This window comes from Oncorhynchus clarkii, chromosome 17 (assembly GCF_045791955.1).
Source record: "Oncorhynchus clarkii lewisi isolate Uvic-CL-2024 chromosome 17, UVic_Ocla_1.0, whole genome shotgun sequence".
Classification (NCBI taxonomy): Eukaryota; Metazoa; Chordata; class Actinopteri; order Salmoniformes; family Salmonidae; genus Oncorhynchus; species Oncorhynchus clarkii.
This window is the reverse complement of record NC_092163.1, coordinates 1,030,827-1,038,007: the sequence shown is the minus strand read 5'-3', so window position 1 is coordinate 1,038,007 and position 7,181 is coordinate 1,030,827.

Sequence of the window (7,181 nt, the reverse complement as noted above, 5' to 3'; positions counted from 1 at the left end):
GTCTGAACACGGCAGCCAGAACCCAGTTCAGACATGGTCTGAACACGGCAGCCAGAACCCAGTTCAGACATGGTATGAAGTGGACTGGATGCTTTTTAAAATTTTTAAAGAAAGTGTCTGAATCAAAAAACTAAAATCTAAGTGTTGTTCAGAAATGAAATAAACGATCAGAAAAACATATATAATATACATTCACACTACCCTTCAAAAGTTTGGGGTCACTTAGAAATGTACTTGTTTTTGAAAGAAAAGCCAAACAATGTATCCATTAAAAGTGATCAGAAATACAGTGTAGACATTGTTAATGTTGTAAATGACTATTGTAGCTGGAAACGGCTGATTTGTAATGGGATATCTACATAGGGGTACAGAGGCCGATTATCAGCAACCATCACTCCTGTGTTCACCTGGAACGCTGTGTTAGCTAATCCAAGTTTATCATTTTAAAAAGGCTAACTGATCATTAGAAAACACTTTTGCAATTATGTTAGCACAGCTGAAAACGGTCGTGCTATTTAAAGAAGCAATAAAACTGCCCTTCTTTAGACTAGTTGAGTGTCTGGAGCATCAGCATTTGTGGGTTTGATTACTGGCTCAAAATGGCCAGAAACAAATAACTTTCTTCTGAAACTCGTCAGTCTATTCTTGTTCTGAGAAATTAAGGCTATTCCATGTGAGAAATTGCCAAGAAACTGAAGATCTTGAACAACGCTGTGTACTACTCCCTTCACAGAACAGCACTAACTGTCTCTAACCAGAATAGAAAGGGGAGTGGGAGGCCTCGGGACACAACTGAGCAAGAGGACAAGTAAATTAGAGTGTCTAGTTTGAGAAACAGACGCCTCACAAGTCCTCAACTGGCAGCTTCATTAAACAGTACCCGCAAAACACCAGTCTCAATGTCAACATTGAAGAGGCGACTCCGGGATGCTGGCCTTCTAGGCAGAGTTGCAAAGAAAAAGACATATCTCAGACTGGCCAATAAAAATAAAATATTAAGATGGGAGAAAGAACAGACACTGGACAGAGGAAGATTGGAAAAAAAGTGTTATGGACAGACAAATCTAAGTTTGAGATATTCGGATCACAAAGGAGATCATTCGTGAGACGCAGAAAAATGAAAAGATGCTGGAGGAGTTCTTGACGCCATCTGTCAAGCATGGTGGAGGGAATGTGATGGTCTGTGGGTGCTTTGGTGGTGGTAAAGTGGGATATTTGTACAGGGTAAAAGGGATCTTGAAGAAGGAAGGTTATCACTCCATTTTGCAACGCCATGCCATACCCTGTGGACGGTGCTTAATTGGAGCCAATTTCCTCCTACAACAGGACAATGACCCAAAGCACAGCTCCAAACTATGCAATAACTATTTAGGGAAGAAGCAGTCAGCTGGTATTCTGTCTATAATGGAGTGGCCAGCACAGTCACCAGATTTCAACCCTATGGAGCTGTTGTGGGAGCAGTTTGACCGTATGGTACATAAGAAGTGCCCATCAAGCCAATTCAACTTGTGGGAGGTGCTTCAGGAAGCATGGGGTGAAATCTCTTCAGATTACCTCAACAAATTGACAACTAGAATGCCAAAGGCCTGCAACGCTGTAATTGCTGCAAATTGAGGATTCTTTGATGAAAGCAAAGTTTGAAGGACATAATTATTATTTCAATTAAAAATCATTATTTATAACCTTGTCAATGTCTTGACTATATTTTCTATTCATTTTACAACTAATTTCATGTATGTTTTCATGAAAAACAAGGACATTTCTAAGTGACTCCACATTTTTGAACGGTAGTATATATATACACACATACTGACCCGGTATCCTCTTTTCATTATATTTGTCACGGTGTGAGGAGTCCGTTTTATTGCTTGTGCAACAAGCGCTACAGTAGAACAATAAGGGGTATTTAACTAATCGTCACTTTTTTTACACAGTACCATACTCTTACTCAGATATACATTCATTTTGAGTCCTCATCTATGTAATGGCTTGTATCGATAACGACCCTGAGTAAAAAAAAATAATAATAAACATGACACACGGAAACCACAACAACCGCTGCAAGCCCGACAAAACTGACACTATTCAACAGCTGCAATCGACCACATTACCGATTGACAATAAACGTTTACTGTAATGTTCAACTGTTGTCTATCGTTTAAATGATCATGAAAGCATTTTCGGATTACCTGAAATCGCTGGTCTTTTATTGATAAACTGTGAGGAGGGTTGCGAATCGGTCGGTGTGATGGCCGACGGCTGCGCTTACATGACGCCCGTGAACATGACGCCCTTTCCCATCCTGCGCGCAGGCGGAAGTTTACAGTACTGGCTCATCCGATTCTCCATGCTCAGTCTAATCAAACAATAAAAGACCTGTGATATCAGGTAATCTGTCGTGTTTTGATTATAGTAATTTAAATTATAACCAGACGCTGAAATTTACAGTTAACGTTAATTTGTCGGTCGGCGATGTGGAAGATGTTGAACAGTGTGGTTGTAGACAGCCACGGTCCGTTGGGCTGTCTCGGTTGTTGTTCTGGCCAGGAACGTTATCGATAAAAACCCATTACAGTTCATGTGAGGAACTCCATATGAATGAATTATGTCGGAATGAAAACACTGTACGTAGAAAGACTACATTCTTTCGCGCGGTCGTACATTACATCACCATTTAGCCTATACAAACATGGTGATTGGTGAAATGGCCTTTAGCTAATTGTTTATCTGCAGCGCTTTCCCTGGCATGAAAGTCGGTTCCTCCCATTGTGATTTATATATATTTTATTGTTTTATATATTATTTTAATTACATTAACATATCTATTTTCCTTTCTTAAAAAGCATCCGCCTCTAGCATACCATGACTGAACCGAGTCCGGCCCAGAAAAGCTCACAGCCAGGTCAAGAGATGGCGTCAGTGAAGCTGGAGGACTGCAGTCAAACACTGGAGCTCAATGTGATTGTCAAAAAAGAGGAAGAGGAGGATGAGAGAAGAACCGAGGAAGAGAACGGGGGAGTAGAACAGGAGAGGGAAGACGGTAACGTTGACTCGGGTGAGTCTAAGATGCCTACACCTGCCACTGGGTTACATCTAGACCCCGATCCTAACTCAGTTCCATTACAGAAGACATTGGGTGAAGGCGTCTTCTGTACAGGGGGGAGTTTTGTTAAGAGCCCATACGCTCAATCTGAATATTAACACAAGTCGCTTGCGGTACGGTTTTGGAATTTTCTGAAAAAAAAGGTTAAATTGATACACACCTTGATAGGGTTACTGTTCCCATACGGCCTTATCTTCAAGTTACAGCGCTTGTTTATGGAAAACAGATGGAATACAAGAGGCCACCTGCCAATTAGCTGTCTATAGCATGCTCCGAACACCTGTGTCAATTAGCTGTCTATAGCATGCTCCGAACACCTGTGTCAATTAGCTGTCTATAGCATGCTCCGAACACCTGTGTCAATTAGCTGTCTATAGCATGCTCCGAACACCTGTGTCAATTAGCTGTCTATAGCATGCTCCGAACACCTGTGTCAATTAGCTGTCTATAGCATGCTCCGAACACCTGTGTCAATTAGCTGTCTATAGCATGCTCCGAACACCTGTGTCAATTAGCTGTCTATAGCATGCTCCGAACACCTGTGTCAATTAGCTGTCTATAGCATGCTCCGAACACCTGTGTCAATTAGCTGTCTATAGCATGCTCCGAACACCTGTGTCAATTAGCTGTCTATAGCATGCTCCGAACACCTGTGTCAATTAGCTGTCTATATCATGCTCCGAACACCTGTGTCAATTAGCTGTCTATAGCATGCTCCGAACACCTGTGTCAATTAGCTGTCTATAGCATGCTCCGAACACCTGTGTGTAAGTGTAACTCGGGAAGAGTAGTGGCAGTGTAGTTTGGTCGGATGGAGACTCCATAGCTGTATGGATCTGTAACTGCTACAGTGTAGTTTAGTAGGATGGAGGCTCCATAGCTGCATGGATCTGTAACTGCTACAGTGTAGTTTAGTAGGATGGAGGCTCCATAGCTGCATGGATCTGTAACTGCTACAGTGTAGTTTAGTAGGATGGAGGCTCCATAGCTGCATGGATCTGTAACTGCTACAGTGTAGTTTAGTAGGATGGAGGCTCCATAGCTGTATGGATCTGTAACTGCTACAGTGTAGTTTAGTAGGATGGAGGCTCCATAGCTGCATGGATCTGTAACTGCTACAGTGTACAGTCGTGGCCAAAGGTTTTGAGAATGACACAAATATTAATTTCCACAAAGTTTGCTGTTTCAGTGTCTTTAGATATTTCTGTCAGATGTTACTATGGAATACTGAAGTATAATTACAAGCATTTCCTACGTGTCAAAGGCTTTTATTGACAATTACATGAAGTTGATGCAAAGAGTCAATATTTGCAGAGTTGACTCTTCTTTTTCAAGACCTCTACAATCCGCCCTGGCATGTTGTCAATTCACTTCTGGGCCACATCCTGACTGATGGCAGCCCAGTCTTGCATAATCAATGCTTGGAGTTTTTCAGAATTTGTGGGGTTTTGTTTGTCCACCCGCCTCTTGAGGATTGACCGCAAGTTCTCAATGGGATTAAGTTCTGGGGAGTTTCCTGGCCATATACCCAAAATATCGATGTTTTGTTCCCCGAGACAGTTAGTTATCACTTTTGCCTTATGGCAAGGTGCTCCATCATGCTGGAAAAGGCAGTGTTCGTCACCAAACTGTTCCTGGATGGTTGGGAGAAGTTGCTCTCGGAGGATGTGTTGGTACCATTCTTTATTTCATGGCTGTGTTCTTAGGCAAAATTGTGAGTGAGCCCACTCCCTTGGCTGAGAAGCAACCCCACACATGAATGGTCTCAGGATGCTTTACTGTTGGCATGACACAGGACTGATGGTAGCGCTCACCTTGTCTTCTCCGGACAAGTTTTTTTCCGGATGCCCCAAACATTCGGAAAGGGGATTCTTCAGAGGAAATGACTTTACCCCAGTCCTCAGCAGTCCAATCTCTGTACCTTTTGCAGAATATCAGTCTGTCCCTGATGTTTTTCCTGGAGAGAAGTGGCTTCTTTGCTGCCCTTCTTGACACCAGGCCATCCTCCAAAAGTCTTTGCCTCACTGTGCGTGCAGATGCACTCACACCTGCCTGCTGCCATTCCTGAGCAAGCTCTGTACTGGTGGTGCCCCGATCCCGCAGCTGAATCAACTTTAGGAGACGGTCCTGGCGCTTGCTGGACTTTCTTGGGCGCCCTGAAGCCTTCTTCACAACAATTTAACTGCTCTCCTTGAAGTTATTGATGATTCGATAAATGGTTGATTTAGGTGCAATCTTACTGCCAGCAATATCCTTGCCTGTGAAGCCCTTTTTGTGCAAAGCAATAATGACGGCACGTGTTTCCTTGTAGGTAACCATGGTTGACAGAGGAAAAACAATGATTCCAAGCACCACCCTCCTTTTGAAGCTCCCAGTCTGTTATTCGAACTCAATCAGCATGACAGAGTGATCTCCAGCCTTGGCCTCATCAACACTCACACCTGTGTTAACGAGAGAATCACTGACATGATGTCAGCTGGTCCTTTTGTGGCAGGGCTGAAATGCAGTGGAAATGTTTTTGGGGGATTCAGTTAATTCGCATGGCAAAGAGGGACTTTGCAATTAATTGCAATTCATCTGATCACTTGTCATAACATTCTGGATTATATGCAAATTTCCATCATAAAAACTGAGGCAGCAGACTCTTTGAAAATTCATATTTGTGTCATTCTCAAAACGTTTGTCCACGACTGTTGTTTAGTAGGTTGGAGGCTCCATAGCTGTATGGGTCTGTAACTGCTACAGTGTAGTTTGGTCGGATGGAGGCTGTATGGGTCTGTAACTACTACAGTGTAGTTTAGTAGGATGGAGGCTCTATAGCTGTATGGGTCTGTAACTGCTACAGTGTAGTTTAGTAGGATGGAGGCTCCATAGCTGAATGGATCTGTAACTGCTACAGTGTAGTTTAGTAGGATGGAGGCTGTATGGATCTGTTACTACTACAGTGTAGTTTAGTAGGATGGAGGCTGTATGGATCTGTAACTGCTACAGTGTAGTTTAGTAGGATGGAGGCTGTATGGATCTGTAACTGCTACAGTGTAGTTTAGTAGGATGGAGGCTGTATGGATCTGTAACTGCTACAGTGTAGTTTAGTAGGATGGAGGCTCCATAGCCATTTGTTTTGAAAGCCTTATCTCAAGCGATGATTATTGATGTTTCTCAACGTTAAAACACAGCGTCAGGACTGTAGTTCACACGAGCCAGTTGACGCTGATGGCTGAAAACTGTAGGGAGAAGGCAGAATGCTGCCTGGAGTTACAGAGAGCTAGGTTGCATCCTAATAGGAGTTTTAGGTTGCTAGGTTACATCCTAATAGGAGTTTTAGGTTGCTAGGTTACATCCTAATAGGAGTTTTAGGTTGCTAGGTTGCATCCTAATAGGAGTTTTTAGGTTGCTAGGTTACATCATAATAGGAGTTTTTAGGTTGCTAGGTTACATCCTAATAGGAGTTTTAGGTTGCTAGGTTACATCCTAATAGGAGTTTAGGTTGCATCCTAATAGGAGTTTTAGGTTGCTAGGTTGCATCCTAATAGGAGTTTTAGGTTGCTAGGTTACATCCTAATAGGAGTTTTGGGTTGCTAGGTTACATCCTAATAGGAGTTTAGGTTGCATCCTAATAGGAGTTTTAGGTTGCTAGGTTACATCATAATAGGAGTTTAGGTTGCATCCTAATAGGAGTTTTAGGTTGCTAGGTTACATCCTAATATGAGTTTTTAGAGAGCTAGTTTAAATCCTAATATGAGTTTTTAGAGAGAGAGGTTACATCATAATCTAGTTTAAAAAATATATAACAAATCATTTAAAACATTCAAATCCTTCAGCGTTTGGTTGAGCCTGCCTGGAGGGCCAAATAGCCAGGGGGGTGGGGTGACACTTTTGGGACTATCCCATTTGGTTCAATTGCTCCAGGCAAGCTCAATCAAGCACAGATGAAGCATTTGAATGGTTTCAAATACTATTTGAACCCAGGTCTACTATAGTTCAGAGTATTGCACAGCATGCAGTGCACTACATAGGGAATAGTGTGTCATTCCGGACACAGACCAATATGTGTGATGTTGATGTTGTTCCAGTAGAT